Source organism: Pleuronectes platessa, chromosome 24 (assembly GCF_947347685.1).
Source record: "Pleuronectes platessa chromosome 24, fPlePla1.1, whole genome shotgun sequence".
Taxonomy (NCBI): Eukaryota; Metazoa; Chordata; class Actinopteri; order Pleuronectiformes; family Pleuronectidae; genus Pleuronectes; species Pleuronectes platessa.
In genome coordinates this window covers 8,955,965-8,974,749 of record NC_070649.1, presented here as the reverse complement: position 1 = coordinate 8,974,749, position 18,785 = coordinate 8,955,965, and the positions used below count along the sequence as shown (strand labels likewise).

General features: G+C 42.1%; 1 protein-coding gene across 2 annotated transcripts in view; it reads left to right on the top strand.

Moving 5' to 3' along the window:
* The first annotated feature begins 544 nt into the window (after nt 1-544).
* runx1 (RUNX family transcription factor 1) overlaps nt 545-18,785 on the top strand; it is a 50,021-nt gene continuing 31,780 nt past the window's right edge. For both annotated transcript variants that reach the window (XM_053417046.1, XM_053417044.1), the window contains exons 1-2: nt 545-1,010; nt 2,200-2,283. The gene's annotated coding sequence lies outside the window, so the exon portion shown is untranslated. The remainder of the gene's footprint in view (nt 1,011-2,199; nt 2,284-18,785) is intronic.

The following is an 18,785-nucleotide window of genomic DNA, read 5'->3' as shown; positions in this document are numbered from 1 at the left end:
CAATTTGAAAATGGTTGTTAACGCACCCTTAAACTAAAACATGTTATAAACATGTAATAACACACTATCACACTAAAGGAGCCTGCCAAAAAATCCAGGCGATGGATTCAGATAAAAACTTTCTCCAGGAATAGGAAATAAATTTGTTCTTATTTTTTGGGGGGGAAATTGTATTCAAACAAATCAAAAACTTTAATAAACGTGGGAGACTGAAAAAATGACTTTTACTTATAGTATATTAACAATGTCAAGCTCTCATGTCATGGTCTCTTTTTCTCCCTCTCTAAAACTCACAAACACACACACACACAGACACACACGCACACACACTAGAGGTCAAAGGTGTTTAACAGCCTGACCACCAAGCCTCACTGCTGCAGGAGTGAGTAGAGGTGGTTCGCTCACCCTCTCTAACCCTTGCTACACACACACACTCACAAACACACACACACAAACCACAAACGCACTTTTAGGCGCTCAGAAGCACACACCGCAACGACCTCACCCTCTTTTTTGCTCGCTCTAACCACAGCTACTTCCTCAGTGAAAACTGTTGGCTGAGGGGGGCAGGTGGTTAGCTTGATTATACACACACAATCCACACACACAAACACACACACGTACACACCAAAGCCACAATGCTGGATTAACAGAAACCAAACTAGGTGGCTCTTGATCTGGACAGAAAGACTATCCCTGGTCAGTAACGTTAAATGTGAAGGGAGAGAGTCAACTCCGAAAGACAACGAGTCATCAGCAAGGGGATTCGGAGAACCGCAAACCAAAACAAGAGAGAGAGGCAGTCATGAAGCGCACCGAGAGATAAAGGAAGATGCGCGTGGCCACAGAAAGAGCGGAAGCAGAAAATAACCGTGAATAGTGAATAGGGCAGAGAAAGACACCACAAGCAGAGAAAGGTCTGTGGATTTATCTAACACAGTGGTCGACGGGAGAAATCACAGAGATCTTTGACAGCGACCTCTGTCCAGGACTGGGACACCTCTGCTGGGGTAAGAATACCACAACCACACTTTCCTCCCCTTCAGTATTTATGTTCTAATTAAGTTTAAACATGTACTTTGCAGACTATTTTTTGTATTTAAACTTTTACTGCTTTCAACACAAGGTTTAACATTAAATATCGAAATTGATAAAGAGAAATCTAACCCACATTCAGTTCTACGTGTTCACTCTAAATAAACGGACCATGAGAGGCGGATGCATCATTTCATCACTCATTCATTCCTTCCTGCCAACCGCCATACTCAACACATCTACTACATAGGCTCAATACTTTGTTTGCAGAGTTCCCTCCAATTTTTTCCCCAGGGGACTCGCAGTGTTGAACTGTGAGCAACCGCGTCAAACTGAAATATTATCAGTTTGTGTTCCAGGAAACATTGAACACTTCCGACAATCGTGAATTTGGCTAATTTCTCGATGGACACGGCCTCTGGCTGGGTATTCCCCATGTCAGCTAAAAACCCTTGCTTGTTCAGACAGCCAACTCAAACTGCTGCTCCATTCATGTGACACACCTCATTCTCCACAATCCTCTATAATACCCACACATTTTTTATCCCATCCCTCCCTTTGCCTGCCCCTCGCTGCTGCTGCTGTGTCAGCATTGCTGCAGGATGAGTAAGTCCCTCCACCACCCCAGCATCCACCTGTGGGCTATGACTGTGGGGGGGGGCTAGATGCCAAACACTAACTATATGTTCTGCTGCTGCAATAGACATTTCAAATGTGAGCTGTCCGATTGAACTCACATTATTTCAACTATTCATTATCACTGCACCTCAGGTCACTGGCATTTTCAAAACCTCAAAAAGCACAAACAGGAAATTACCTTATTATTCGGTGACGATGACACACTATCTAGGTGATAGAAAATATCATACATGATATATTTATATTGTGTATTTTTTGCTATGCGTGCACGTAAGTTGATATAGCTGTACTTTTGTGTGAGTTGTAAACTGTACGATGCCCTAATCAATGCTTATTAACGCCGTTGAGAATCCAATGAGCTATATCTACATGCATTCCTTCAAACACACACACACAAAAAAAAAACGCACACACACATATGTTGACGTTATCCTCCAGGTTTTTGGAGGACCTCTATTAACTCTAATGTGTGTGTGTGTGTGTGTGTGTTGACTATGTGCATGTATTCTTTAAATTGATTTACAGATAAAAAGAAGGGTGGAAAGGAAGTGTATTAATGGCATTGTGTCCTTGAGTCTCTGACCTCCAATCAGTCAGCTTTTGTACGAGGTAAGTTCATTTTATTCTTGCTCTGTGTGTGTGTGTGTGTGTGTGTGTGTGTGTGTTTTGTGTGGATGCAACTGTGTTTTTTTGCTGCTTTGTTCAGTCCTGTGGCTTGATCAAAATATGTTTACATAATTTTATCTTTAATATATGATGGGGTTTGATTGTTAGGGGCTCAGCATCTGGAGTCTGGTGCCCACCTTACGTTATGAACTAAGAAATCTAACAAATGTCAAAATCCCCAATGAGAGAAAGCAATTGCAAGGAAAATGTAGTTGTAAAATTTGTAATTATTACCATTGTGGTTCAGTTGTTTCCTTAATTAAGACCTTATTTACTTCTCTGATTCTAACAAAGTTACCAATGACCCGTCGAGATTACCTGCTGCTTTTTTTGGGAAGCAGGGGACGGAGGGTCACCCACCAATCAGAAGTTCAGTGGTTTGATCCCAACTTTGCATGCCCAAGTGTCCTTGAGCAAGATACTGAACCCAAACTTGTGCCGTTCTTATAGAAAAAGTGCTGTTAAATGGTCAAAAAAAAAACAGCACTCTGAAGCAGTGAACATACCATTAACCTTTTTACCCCCAACTCCCTCACGGCCCCCCCCAGCTAATAAGGGAGACTGACAGGAGGAAGGAGAGTGAGGAATGTAGCAGGCATTCCTTCCTGGTTCATCAACCAGCAGCTGGGTGAATGACTACACACGCCTGCTTCATTTTCCCAGCACCGGCTGTCTCCGTGTTACTCAACCAATAAGCCACGTCTTCTGATGATGAGTTGCTGCTATGATCCACCTATCTAATAATGTTTTGAGTGTGTGAAGAGGGATGATCCCCAACCACTCGCACATAGGCTGATTTTCGGACACATCCTCCGGAGGATATCCGGATAATTTGGTCTGAACGACACAGCCGGAGATTCTCCGCTGAGATGTGTTCACAGCACAGAAATCTGCGGTGACGGGTGGTGCAGCAGGCGGAGGCAGGATGTAACCTAGTAATTCCGCTGTGGAGATCATGTGGTTTTGTTTGCCACACATCGAAACTGACATTGGACCTTATCGCCAAACGCAATCTAGACATCTGCATCTGTGTCAGCCACTTTGGTGCCTCTGCTTTTCATCTGAAGCAATTCGTTTTCTCGTAGTTTCTTTCATTGTTGCGTCTGTCGCATGTTTGAAATGTCATCGACATCACCTTCGGACATTTGGTCGGGAGGCTCTCACTCTGAGACTTGCGTTCACTCATACAGCTCCTCCAGAGAATGTGCGGAGGAGCTCCTGAGTTCAGTGCATGTCTGAAATCAGCTTTACCGTTATTACCGACTTGTACGTGCAGGAACCTGAGTTGGTGTCCATGGGGACTATTACATCATGGGCACAAGAGGAACTATAATGAAGTCAAAGTTCTGCACATCTGTATTTTCAAAGAGGAGCTGAGCGAGAACGTCTTCAGTGCATGCTGATTTCAGGACGATAGAAAACATTTGCATCGGATTTGAACACTCAATATAGCTTTTGTGTCATTACCACTCTTGGGGAGGAACAAGTGGAATAATAGATGATTTAGTTTGAAGATTAGCTTGTCAAGCTCATTGCTGAGTTGCCGCTATTGATCAAACGCTGAATGGATCGATATGATTTAATATATTTACACTTGATCAATGGGACTTGTGAAAGGTGTCACCTGCAGGATGAACTCACAGAGGATTATTAATAGCTCTGCGATGTACCTCAGCTCTGCAGAGCGTTAGCTTTAGCTCATTGTTTTGGTTTTCCAGTCTACACACATCATCTTCATTTGCTTCATTCAATGATAATCCCAGTGCACAGTCTGCCTAACAACAAAGAAGTACAGACCCAGCATGGTGGAGCACTAGACATCTAAAGCTAACTCCAAATTTCAGTCAGCGTCTTCTGGTGCAGTATCAAGTACCAAGAAACACTTAAACAAAATAAAAATAAATACTTAGTTAGCCAGCATACTGTCACTTCATACAGACCATGTATTTCCTATTATTCCTTGTACCTATACGATAATAACACAACAAGGCATCCATACATGGGTAAATCAAAGTCTCCGCTTCTTAACGTATTGATTATATTACAGTTAACATGGACGGCGCTGTAACATGAGACGTGTTGGATTCATCTACGATTTGATAATAATCTCCTTTGAGATCTTTTAGCTGTTGAATTGAATTAATATCATTACAGCAGGGGTTGATACAATAGATAGTCTGAGAGGATGCATTTCCTGAAACCTGATGTTGTGATGCACGTCTCCAGCGGTGGCTGTCTTTGCAGCGGAAATTCTCGAGAACACTTTGTGACTGCTCCTCTGTGTGTGTGTGTGTGTGTGTGGGTGTGTGTGTGTGAAAGAGAGAGAAAGAGAGAGAGAGAGAGAGTTTCCTGTCAATTCTTGTTTCAGCACATCAAGCAGTTTGCACAGAAAAGTGCACTTTTTCACGACCGCTTCACACTTCTGACATCACGGTTTGCATTTTCACAGACTCCTTCATCAGCAGTGCCATCGCCCATAACTCGCACAATATGTGCATTTTGCTAAACCAGGTCACTGATGAAATGCTGATAGGATAAAGTCGCAGTTCGTGAAAGAAATGTAAAAGTACTTGTGATACCGTGTCCTTTTTACTTCTACGAAAAATCGCTACTATCAAATGGCAGAAAGACGCCTAAAACTGATGGCGATGAAATGGATAAACATCATAAATATAAATCCAAGTTACTCAGTTTAAGTTTTCAGGAAAAGTTTAGGTGACTCTTTAATATCTATCCACGTTCCTTTTTCCAGCCTCTCGGTGTTTTACAAGCTTCACAGGACAACTCCTAGCCGCGGTGTTTTCAGGCCGTCGACAGCATCATCGCATGTTGCTGCTGTTTCTATAAATGGAACTTGTGTTGCTGACACAAAAGCTCCTCGCACCCAGATGACAGTTTAAGAGCAAGAGTTGTCGCTCCATCAGAGCACACAGAATAACACACCACGTGTACTGCGAGGCAACTTCAACTTATCCAGGATGTGCTTTCAGATGTGATGTTCTGATAACCTGTCCTACTCAACTGGTTATCAACGGCCTCAGTTAACCCTGGGGTTTCTCATCCAGCCGCAAGTGCATTCATGTGGAGAAGGTGATGAGCAACATCAGAAGAACCATGAATACAGTTCTGAATATGACAGGAGAGGAAACTGAAAGCGATAGTAGAAAATTACAATACAAGGGATAAGACATTTGAGCATGCAAGAATATAAATGTAAATAAGCTATGGACTTTTTACCCCAAGAAATAGTTTGGATGTTGTCGGCTGATTGTGTTGGCCACCTAAATTCCCCTTTAACATAGTTTTTGTGTAATCGAAAGTTCAAAGTGGAATAAGGCCCAAACATTCAGGGTATACAATGCAACTGTTTCCTTATGATGTCTTCTCATCTCGTGCTATTATCAAGCCAGACATTTTATTTGTTTAGTTCAGTATTCCCATCAGCCTCATCTGTTTTCTGTTTAGTTCTAGGTGGCAGATGTAAGCATGCTAACATTAATTAAAGGTGAGCATAAATGGACTGCATTGATATCTCTAGTATTGCTGTTGCAGTTTGGGATTCAGTATCTTGGGAATCAAGGTGCTCCTGCTATTCCTTTGTAAGAGTGCATGTGGGTGTTTGTTTTTCATTGGCCACCTCATGGGGCAAATATTGAAGTTGGTTGTGAAGGTTAAGTCTCCAGGATATCAATATACGTATGTCTATCTAATGTCCTCACAATTGACCAAAGTAAACTTGTCTGTGCATGTTGTGTGTCAGCGTGGGCCTTCCCTCCTCTGCAACACTGTAACTGCCTATGCCGCACACGCTAAGAGACATCAGATCCCGTGTGTCCCTCCTGCGTGTAGTGGGTACATGGTTGCCACATGCACACGTCATCTGCCTGCCTTATACGGGTGCATTGCTTTCCCCTGTCAGTCGCTGGGACCTGCCAGACGTGACAGATTTTGTGGGTTTGTAATCCAAGTTGTAAACTCTGAATCGCATGAGCTGATCAAATCACGTGCGGCCCACCCACGAGGTGTCCGGAATCAATTTGACTTCCACCTCTGATTTTCATCTCCTGCTGTCCCAGTGGTCGTCGGTCACTGGTCATGTCATCGACCAGTCATCGCTGCTGAACACACATTGCTGTGTTCTTTAGATCGACATGTGTCTGTCAGTGTGTCCTGCAGTCTCGGATCAAATCTAACGGACACACTGCGGCTTTATCAGCTCACTCCTTGTATGTGTGTGTGTGTGTGTGCGTGTATGTGTGTGTGTGTGTGTGTGTTTAATGCACATTATTGCTCTGACTGTTACTGCGATTGGTATGAAAAATGTGTGTCATTGTATCAGATATGATTTTATGAATATGTGTCTCAGAGTCCACATTATGATCTGATCGCTGCTTCATGTGAACTTTGTTTCCTCATTACCTACATGTTGTTCAATAATCCATGATTCTCAACTCTTTCCTCCATCCTCTCCATCCATCCTCCCTCCTCACCTCACCTCCTCCCTCTTTTCCCCATCCCTCCTTTCCCAGTCTATATATCTCGGACGCTTGTCTGAAAACGAGAGCCACTTCAAGTTGTTTTTGTGCGTTTCCAAAAAACGTGAGCGTCGAAACTGCATTGTTCCCCTCCCTCCGCTTCATATATCAAAAGTGCTTTGAAGCTTGTTTTTGTGGTTTCTCTGTCACTCTTAATTTACACCACTCATCAGATCGAAACCCATCGGCCCGCCTGCTTCACCAGCCACTTTCCACTTGTCCACATTGTTCGCCTTTCTCGGGCCACATTGTACGCGCCTGTCCAGAGCTGATTCTGGTTATCTGGAGGCTACACCTGTTGTGTGTGTGTGTGTGCGTGTGTGTCTGTGTGTGTGAGTTGCACAGAGGCAGAAAGTGTGAGTGTTATCAGTAGGAGGCAAAGTTTAACAGAGGAAACTCTACAGGTCTGCTTCAGGCTGATTTTAAAAGAGGTGATGCTGACTCTTGGCATGTCCCCGCGTCCAGACATCACTCACGTGTCCGCGGAGCAGAGACATAATGAACTTTCTCACATCCATAACTTATTGCACTGTCAAAGCACACTTGTGAACTAGGAGGGCCGGTATTAGGCCACTTCCATTCAGGGCAGCACTACTCTCATATTATCAAGCTGATGTTGGACTCTAATTTAAACTCTCCTCTGGAATGATGGATAAGATCTAGTTTGACCATAAAATGTACAGAATCATATTGTTTAAGACAGCAATAAAAAAAAAAAAATTCAAAGGGGTAAGCCATTGTTTTATTGAAGTCTCAATTGAACACAGTATAAATTCATTTGATAAAATGTCAGGAATAAATACGATAATGGAATGCAATGATAACAATAATAAAATACAATAATGCATTTTCATCAAATTCATTAGTTTGTTAAATGCTTCAGCTGGTTGGTGACACTTTAATTTCTCAGTTATATCATTAATCTGTGTATCTGTAAGCACAATTTCTCATGAGTGCTTTTTTATGACATAATAAAATATTATCAGTATTATATCTTATTATTATTTATTAACTTTTTTTATTATATATGTATATATTGTTGCATGTAGATAAATAGTGCATATTAGTGCAATTCTGGAGAGTAATGGCTGTGCTGATGAAGTGAGCTTAGTGTCGGGAAATGTTTGCAACCAAAAGAAGTGAAAGAAATAATTAATAAATCATAACCACATATGCTTTTGTGCAGCATCTTGCCAGTTCAGAAGAAAAGTGCACAAAAAGTGTGCTGTTTACTCAATCCTGCTTAACTAACAGAAGCTGTTTCACTATTTCAAAATGTCTGTTATGTGTGTGTGTGTGTGTGTGTGCTATAACAGACCGAGAAGATAATGAAGGAAGAAGGAAGCGAGGAGGATGCGTGCGACAGAGCGACCGTTAAAAAAGACAAGCCCTCTCACACTCACACACACACATACACACATACACACACACACACACAACAGCAGAGCAATACTGTTGCTTCATATCAACTACAGGGTTCAGTGGAACGTTAAAGGTGCAGCGACGCTTTCGTAACAAATGAAACCCAGCCCAATTAGTCCTTCAGAGAATGAGTGCTAGCTACGCTCACAGTTGATGCAGTCTTCTTTCTGTGCCAACCCCTTCATATCAAACACAAGCAGGAGACTATATCAGAGTTAGTTGCTCTCCTCTCTTATTTCATCACTTCTAAGCAGAAGGCAGTAGATAACGTTATCTCGGAGCTTGAGCGGGATAACAGCTGCATAGATATGGCAGATCTATCCATCCATTATCTATACTGCTTATCCAATGAGGAGTTGCGGGGGCTGGAGCCGATCCCAGCTGACATTGGCCGATCGGCGGGGTACACACTAGAAACCACTGATATAGTAGATGTTCAATGCAAATAGTTTATTTCTCGTGATTTAACTGTATAAACTTAGGTAGATGAATTGTTAGAGAGAGAGGGGTGGTATCCAGTTTTGCATTCACAGTGTATTGGTTAGCCAGTCTGGTAAACCACACACGCCACTACTCTATCTCTGTGTCATGCACACACTACACGGAGAGAGAGAGAGAGAGAGAAAGAGAGAGAGGGAGAGAGAGAGAGAGAGAGAGTCCAGTCTACCCTCTGTTGTGGTTATATATTGTAAAGCTCTGCTTGGTTTGTGGCTGTGGCTTTGGTGTGTGTGTGTTTGTGTGTGTGTGTGTGTGTGTGTGTGTGTGTGTGTGTGTGTGTGTTTACATTCACAAAATAAAACGATTTGGAGAAAAACAACAGTGTGAGGAGAGATGAAAATGGTTTATCGGATCTGCAGAAAGACACTGTGAGGTCAAAGATTACCACTCTGTTGTGGGATAGCGTGAAGTACCTCAAAGATTAACTTAATAAATTAGATCTCACACAGAGTATAAAGGATTGGTCAACCGCCCAACAGGGTTAGGGGAGATAAAACTAACTTTAAAGTGACTCAATTAAATACAGGCAACACAATAAGTCTCTTTTACTCTGCAGTATTGCGTCCTCCACCACATTTCGGGTCTTGGATCTCTCTCTAATGAAATAATTCATGCATGTGGAGTTTAGATGTTTTCTTGTTATTGGACCTGAGCAGATTGCTACAGGAAACGAGTATGATTTTTGCAAGAGTAGAGAAGGATCCTGCAGCAGATACCTTCACAGGATGTGTTCTGCTGAAGTGCAACAACAGAAAAAAAAAAAATGAAACCGAAACCAGATGGGAGAAGATTGACTAACTGCATGCCAAGTGTTGTCAGATCAGTAGAGATGGCAAATTGTAATAGCTTTCCGAAACTGACAATTTTGACAATCCTATATTTGTTCAATTCAACGAAGCAGGTGTTTAAGCGTTGCTTCCACATTGCATGTAAAGGTCCAGTGTGTAAGATTTAGTTGAGAGGGATATTGGTAGAAATTGAATATAAAACAATCCTTCTGTTTTTACGACTTGCCTGTTAGGAGGGGGAGGGTGAGGGGGAGGTGAGTGGTATTCAGCTGCAACATGCAACCTCGCCACTAGATGTCACTAAATTCTACACGCTGAACCTTTAAAAAATAGTCAGACTCATATCTTTGTATAAAAAATGAAACAGCCCCATCCAACACCTTTACCTCAACAAATACATTTTACCTCACTACACTGAATGAAGAAGAAGAATATCATGAAGTGCAAAATAATGCAACATGAAGATTTAGGTGCCGAAATGCATGATTTAGATTGGTTCTTTAAAAAAAATACCATAAAACGGAAAATTATTCCAAAGATAGGCCAGAGCAGAGTCCTGCCATTTGATTCCCACACACAGCTTTCACGAAGATAGAAATGTGTTTTCCAGTATGCCGCTAATGTTGGGAAGTCAGAGAGACAGACGGAAAAAAGGGGATAAATGAAAGAGAGGAAGGACTTATGAGAAATTAGCACTGTTGTCTTACCAGAAGCCCCTCCTTCTCCATTCAGTTTAGTCTGCAACTGCTTCTCAATGGGTGACTGTGCATGTTGCACAGCAGAGGTGACAAGTCTGAATGGTCACTTTTCCCCATGTGTATCCTCCTGGGATCAGCTGGCCCAACTGAGAAAAGGGTTGGGAAGCAAATCTCCCTCCAACAGAAACAACACAGTTATTAAACAATAAGTTCATAAAGTGATTTTTACACAGGATTTTAATTTAAAGACAATTCAATGAAATATATGACTAAACAGCCACGTAATGATCTTTTTTAAATTAAATAAAATCAGAGAAGGAAAATCAGAGCCCTTTCTAAACCTACTTGTGGCAACGCTCCAGAGCCACTTTATTCCTTATTATTTAGCATTAATGCCAATCATTAAAACATAACAAGCCTCCAATACATTGTAACAGGGCTTTTTACATACAGTCTATGGTGCAGAGGGATAAACGAACATTTTGTGTCCATCTTACCTGGTTTGTCTGCGGTCAAGATTGTATAGTCAATATTTGTCTTACAATGACTTAGCTTCATTATTGTTTACATGTGTGTCTCATATATAAGTTTGAATCATTTTTTTAACTACTGTTTAACTACTATTTTATCATACCTTGCATGTCAGCTATTTGAGAAGACTTTTCAAAATAAATCCCATTGAAATGAAAGACATTGAAGTTTTACTTTGTAGAGGAACTGCTAAAGAGGGATATGATTACATAAGTGTTGCTGCCATGATGGAGACCAGCCCCTCGGAAAGTCTGTATCAGTCCGATACAGTTGCATAAAAATATTCAAATGATCAATTGATCTGGCTGCGAGTTTTAACCAACAGCTGCAGACAGATGTTTGTGAAATTATGAGGTAGATATTGATATATCACGTGTAAGCATTCAGTACAAATAAGGTTCTGCCAGCTGTCCATAAAGGCAGGGATGTATTAAATTCACACCCAGGGGTGGGGATTAGAATATGGGCCAGTGTGTCAGTGACATGGTCACTATAAATTTGTTTTGTTTTTATTATTACAACTTTGATGGTGACAGAATAAGAAATCTTTTTTCAAGAAAGAGGAAGTAAGAGGCCACTGGTTACCAATGGGAAGAAGTAAAAGATGTCTTAACCTCTTAATATCTGTGTTATCCATCTGTAACCACTTCAAATGAACAAGCTGGGTACGATTCTTGGTAATCTGCCCATCTGGTTATGATGCATATTGTCAGATTTTTTTTTTCATGAGAGATTCAGTGAATGTCACAAAAATCTGCAAAGGGCATGGGGTTGCCACAATAATCAGGACTCATCTTCTGGGGACCTTCAATATCCTCAGCAAACCTCTGGCCAGAAGCTACGACATCACACAAATCTTCTCACACTCGTCTCTTTTCGGTGGCAAGTTTCCATCCCTGCAAATAGCTACATGGAAAAAAAGAACGGTTGAAGAGCAGATCTAAAAATTTACAACACTGTGTTTCCCTTGTACTCAACTGCCGATGAAGGTGAGAGAATGTGGGTGAATGTGTGAGAGTGTGCGTTAAACGGTAAGATTTTATACCAGAGTCTCACTGAGGAGCTGTCTGCTATAATCATGATGAATCAGCGCTTTGGAACCACACACACACACACACACGCAAATGCACACATAAAAGGTCTCATAAGGTCTCAATTAAGTCTTCCGTTTTGTCTATTGTCTTGTTGAGATGTTTCCTTTATTTTAAGTCTCTCTGTCTGGATTGCATGTGTTTTTGTGTGTGTGTGTGTGTGTGTGTCTGTCCATTTGTCCAGCTGTGATCTCTGGCTCTCTCATCTTGAAGCATGGGAATGAGCAGCAAATGCCTTCTATGGATTCATCTCCTATTTGTCCGTCTGTCTTTTTTGTCTTTACTACACACACAAACACATACACACACACACACACACAGACACACAGTGGCTCCCATGTGGAGATCTGGCCACACATCACACAGGCCATGTCTGTCTACTGTTTGATCTCTCCGCTGCAAAAAGTATCAACACTCAGCTGGTGGTTTTATCTCAGATTCCCACACCGTCCCACTTTGTTTTATGACAGTGTTGGGTGAAAACTATTTATAAAACAAACTGTCAATGGATAATCAGCTCTTGATTCCTATTCACCATACATTCATAGAACGATGAGTAATTCACCATGAGCGTTGCATTATTGACTTAACATAATAGAATCTACATTGTAATAAGTCCTGTAGTTTTTATTTTGAAGTGGACTAAAACGTTTAACATTTATCGTACATTGAAAATGTGCTCTGGTTCCCGGAAAATATTTTATATTTGAAAGATAATGTTTCAGGGAATAATTAAATCAAAAGTACATGAACAGAGAAACATAATTAATGCACGGAAACCTACTTAGACTTCATAGTCGTCTGGGGGCCATTTGACCACCGGATTGCCCAGGAGGAGAAATATATAGTAATTAATTGCAGATGCCTGATCCACCTTTAAAAGTCAGAGTCTGACTCCATCATTACAGTCAGACTGTGGGAGGACACACTGCTTAGTGCTCAGTCTCACTGTCATATATGTTTAAAGTATAAGAGATGTTTTGCTCAGCTTCATTGTAGTTGTTTTGTAGCTGTAGATTTTGTGGAAATGGAAAGTAAGTCATTTGTCGCCAGAGTTTGTCTGTCAGGCAGAACTTCTTCTCAGGCTCGGTGCAGATGTAACCGATTTACCAGGATCCTTTGTTTCCTGTCAGGGAACAGAATCCTGTGAAAGACTGTTACATGATTGTCTGCAATATGTTTGCTAATAAGCATGTGCAGCAATTTTTAGGTATAAAGCAAAAAAAAACTCCCCAGAGGTGTTAAACACTTCTTGTTCTATTCACTGGTTGCATTAGGACCCAATTCCCAAAGGATCAAATCATTTTGTTTGAATGCACCATTACTGTTTACAAAAGAAAGACATTGAATATATTTGGAAATTCACTGTAATCCTTGACACAACTCTTTGATTTAACAGTGGTCTCCACGTTTTAATTGGCTGCTCTGTAAGAGGTAGAGATGTGGATCCTATCAAATCAGAATGTTTTGCAGCCTTCCAAATATATGAATATTAGGATACATGTGATATCATGTCGTCCATGTACACATCGATTCGAGTTTGTCTGTAAACCCCCCTTTCTGTATGTGGGATCACTTTTAAAACCTTAAAGAGGACATATTATGAAAATTCCTCTTTTGTAGTGCTTCTAAATGTCAATTTGGGTATCTGGCATTTCTACCGTCCCAAAAACTCTGGAAAAAAACAACTCCCGCGATTTGTTGTGGTTCCCCTATGTCAGAAACGATACGCTAGATGGTGTCGAATGGGATTACGACCGAAAAATACGTCATGTTCCAACCATGCCCATGTAGAGAGTCTCGCTACATGGCCTTGGACCACCCCCCACCATCATCTCACCGGCTCCGGGGAGAGACGGCCAGGCTCCCCGGCTAGCGTTAGCTCGCTGCTGCTACCCGTCAGACATCTAATTGCGAATAAACATGCCGATCCCCCGGGAAACTTCTAAACGTTGACTCAACAGTGTGGAAGGATGCTGCTGCGCCAGCTCCAGCTCCCACTGCTCCCACTGCTCCCACTGCGGGGCTGCGCTGGGGAGCTCGGGAGCTGGGGCTCTGGGGCTCTCGCAGCCAGGCTTCGGCCCACCTGACTCTGGTTCAAAACGATATGGATGCAAGATTGTATCTTCGTCTCCAGTAGCCATATTTCTACAGAGGTAATGGATAGCTAAAAATCTGGGTGCTTGTATCTCATGAAGGAGGGGGGAGAGGGGGGCAGGGCACTTAAAACAGGTCAATCTGAGGAGGGCTGTTTTAGACAGGGTTAAAAGGTGCTGTTTTAAATGATCCTTGTGTTATTTTGACCAAAATATGTTACAGACATTTCATTAGGACCCCAAGGAACCATATCAACTGTGGTAAAATGGGCATATGATTGGTCCTTTGCATCTGTTGTTTGTCTTTGGCATTAGCAGAGTGTCTGTTGGAGTTTCCATTTTGTGTGTGATTTAGTGTGTGTGTTTTAGTGTGTGTGTGTGTGTGTGTGTGTGAGGAAAACCACCAACCAGGCCACAGACCCATAATAATGGTAAAGCTAAACCTTACCACAGTGTGCCACCAAATCCACTATCAGCAGCCATGCGCAGCTACTTCTGTCAATTCCAACCCTTCAGTGTGTGTGTGTGTGTGCGTGTGTGCGTGTGTGTGTGTTTGTGGCAAGCACATGTTAAGATGGACTTTCATAGACAAACCATCAACATTATCATTTGTACCTATGGACACAAACAAACACAAAATGACGACAACGTTACATTGACATTGCTGGATTTTAAAGAGTTATGTTGCGCGTGCGTCTTTTCAGTCGCCCTCTTTGTTTCGCTACACTTCCCCGCTGACTTTAACCGCCTCCGAAGTTTCGCAAAGCCACCAACAGCAAACAGCCATCTGGCGATCGATGAAGCCGCTGATCATCCAGCACTTTTACGCTGTTCCCAACCCATTTCTCTCCTGACCACACTGGTTCGCCTTCAGCCTTAATGGGCGAGATGGCGGCTGTATGTTTGTGAAGTCTTTTGGGATGGGTGTCCTGTGTGAGGCAAGGCGAGGTCCCTTCAGTCCTGTGGTTAACGAAGAAGTCATGCAAAGAGCCATCTCGCCCTTTTTCTAACTCCTCCTCACCCTCTTTCCTCCCTCCATCCCCATTTGTCCCCACATTGTGGTTAACAAGTGAATGCAAAGAGTCGTCTTCATGTGTGTGTGTGTGTGGCCTGTACCCATTAGCACCCTTCTATTCTGTATTGTAAATTCCACCCAGCGATTACGCCTTCTGATTTATTCATTGGCTCATTTGGGACTGTATGCACCCCGTGTGGTCGGGCTTAAGGTGTCTGATTGGCTGATTCTGCTGGCTCCTTCCACTTTGATGATCCATTTGTGTTTTCTGGAGTCTCCGACCTTACTTAGCATGCAAACGTGTCCGTACACACACACAGACAGACAGACAGACACACACACAAAATCATACACACTCACACACACACACTGAAGAGTTGCATACGTGCAAACAAGACATAAAGTAACTGAAGCCTGAGGGGTGTTAATAGTTAATTAGTTGATTGGAAGTGTCATTCTCTGACTGTCAGAAACAATGTAGGCCAACAATCATTGATTTTTGTAGCAGTCTATAGTGACTGGTATAGAGGGTTATGTCTCCAGTATGAGGGTGTGAATAATGAACCATTAAGAACTGGTAAAAAAAACACTAGAATGTTAAATTAGCAAATTTTCTGAATGGACTTTCCTGGAATTCTAAACCTACCCTCATTCTTCGGTTTTCATGGGGCTTTGATTAATTAGTTTGAAGTTCGTTTAACACAAAGTAGGCTACAACTGAGCCTGATAAGGGTGATGCTCAAACTAAACATCAGTTGTTATAATTCATCCTCTGGGCTCAAGGCATGTGTTGACCAAATTTCAAAGTGAACCACCCGATGGTTGCCAATACATGTAATTTGCTGTATAGGCATCTGTACTTACCTTTGTGCCAATTTTCACAGTTTATGCACAGTGCATGTGATGAAACTGCACTTCCTGTTAACACTTCCTGAAAACAGCCTGTTGAGGTTGTTTGAGCATCTGATCAGGATGTTTCACGGGTGTCTCAGTGCTGCATCAGGTTATCACCTTAAGCACTGTGGACCCGTCGACCAGGAAGGAGACCCAGTGGACTCATCCAACTAGTCATCCATTAGAGCAGACCCAATTAAGGTTTATTTACCGGTCGAGGCAGATGGCCGCCCACATTGAGTTTGGTTCTGCTAGAGGTTTCTTCCAGTTAAAGAGGACGTTTTTTTCCCTTCACAGTTGCCAAAGTGTCGCTCATTGTGGGAACTGTTGGATTTCTCTATACATTTTTAAGGTCCTGACCTTCTATGGAAAGTGCCTTGAGATTTGGCTATTTACAAATCAAATTGAGAATTGAATTCCTCTGAATATACCTCAGAGAAAAAAGGGAGGACTAAGATGTCCTCTGGGAGAGACTGTCCAAAAATATATGATCATCTCCCACATCTCTAAGAACGCCAGGTTTTTAGCCCACATTCGAGTCAGTTCAAAACAACACTTTCTGATTAGCTCTGACCACATATCATTTTTGGCCCTTAGTGTGACATCTTCACACCCTTATATACAGGAAATCCTGTTGCTTCTAAATCCTCCAGCCACAGATAGTATCAGTGGCCTTTGCAGATTAACGCCTCACTCTGCACTTACTGACACATAGGCTCTAATTTAAAAACAGTTACAGAAAATGTTGTTGAATTAAACTAGACACCAATGAGGCTGAATATGATCTAAATATCAGGATCAGGGAGGAACTGTGTAGAGCTCTATCCAGCTAGCAGCAGGGTTCGGGTTAAAGCCTTGAACAATAATGGCCAGGCAAATAAACAGCTCAGAATAGTAAATAATTAAGAGTAATATTGACACACCTGACTATTCACATTAAGCGTAACACGAGCTGTGTGTATCTGGTTCATTAATTTTCTTCAACAGGAGTTAGGTCACGAGTTGCTTAATCCTTTGCATCAAGAAGGCTACATCCTTTTACAGACAAACAATAGCTGTGAGTTTGCTGCCATTTACCCATTCACACACACGTTCATACATTGCATCTATGGGCAGCATGTTGTCTATGAGGGGCAGTTCGGGGTTCAGTATCTTGGCCAAAGACACTTTCAGCATGATGATGGGGAAGACTGGGAAACCACGGAGCTCCAACAAACAAACAAACAACATTTCCCAGAATACATTTCACCTTTCCCACGAGCAGAATGTTCATCAGCCTTGCAAACGATGACTTTGTGAATGTAGCTCCGACGGGAAAAGCATGACCCCTAAGCATCACACCTATTCTTAATCGAATTATTATTATTATTATTATTCTACTACTACAGCTTCAAGATGCTTCCCATATCACATTCTGATTGATTCAGATTCATGTACATGTCGGAAGTGAAACCTAGGAATAATACCATTACCTATGTGAAAGTTTGCCTTGCCTATTGTTTTGAAAACTAATAACATGCATATTAATTTATTAATGTAAATTAATAGCACAAAAAAACACTCAAAACATCCAGCCCTGTATCCCCTTGGTGCTCTTTTGATTGGATGTGAACTATTTGAGCAAACTTTTTCATAAACTTTACCACTGGACAAAATATATAAAAAAACATCGGGGATGGGGTTATGGGTCTGTTCCTGTATATTTAAGATTAAGATTAAGATGCATTTATTAGTCCCAAACACATGCACACACATGCACAGGCACACTCATGCAGGTAGGGAAATTTAACCTCTGCTTTTGACCCATCTGGTGCAGGACACATAGAGCAGTGAGCAGCCATGTACGGCGCCCAGGGAGCAGATGTTGGGGGAGTAAGGTGCCTTGCTCAGGGGCATGAGACAGGGTAGGGAGAATCCTCTTGGATTTTTGGACAGATCAATCCAGGTTCGTCTTTTTGTTGTTTCTCCGTGGAGTCGAACCAGAGACGAACCAGAGACCTTTTCTGCCCATAGTCCAAGTTTTTCTGCCACTAGTCCACCGCCTCTCCTTAAAGGCCTCGTTATCTAACAAGTGAACCAAGCGCTTCTGCCGTTATAAAGTCAGACGAGATGAGATGTGTCCGGATCTGTCTGATTCAGCTCAGCGTGTGACTCTCATACGTTCATGAGTTGTTTCGGATGGTTGGCAAAAGACAAAAACCTGTTCTGCTGCACTGGATGGATCAACAAAGCAGCTCTGTTCTCCCTCCTGCGATCACTTCTAATGTTTCTTTTATCCATACTGGAAACAAATTTCTTATGTTACCGATGATTTACTGACACATCTTACTGTTTTTACACCTTTCTGAAAAGTAACTTTTACCCTCCTACAAATCACGAGGGATGCATTTGGAAAAGCGTTTCAGAGAAGCTCCGGTTTGATGAGAAGCGAGCGCCAAGATGGAGAGAAAAGTGTTTTCACATTCACTCGGCCTCAGAATCCTGACAGATGCGTCACACTAACGGTTCAGTCTCATACGGACGGCTCAGACACAGAGGGCGCAGCAGTGGACTGTCCGGCCTGCAGTGTGTGTGTGTGTGTGTGTGTGTGTGTTTGTCCTTTTCGTGTGTGTGAGTTAAGAACTTCTGCTCTAATGCATCTGCTCAGCCATTCAAACTGCACTAAACGCAGCCCGAGGCACTTCTCCCTTCCTCTCTCTAACTGTCTCTCTGTCTCATCCCGTCTCTCTCTCTGCCTCTGTCAGACACACACTGTCTCACTTTTCCATTTCTGTCCTCTTCCATTTTATTTCCATTTCCACGCTGAAAGAATGAACATTTTACGAACTTTGACTGAGTGCATGATTGAATAGGTAAACCTCTCTCTCTCTCTCTCTC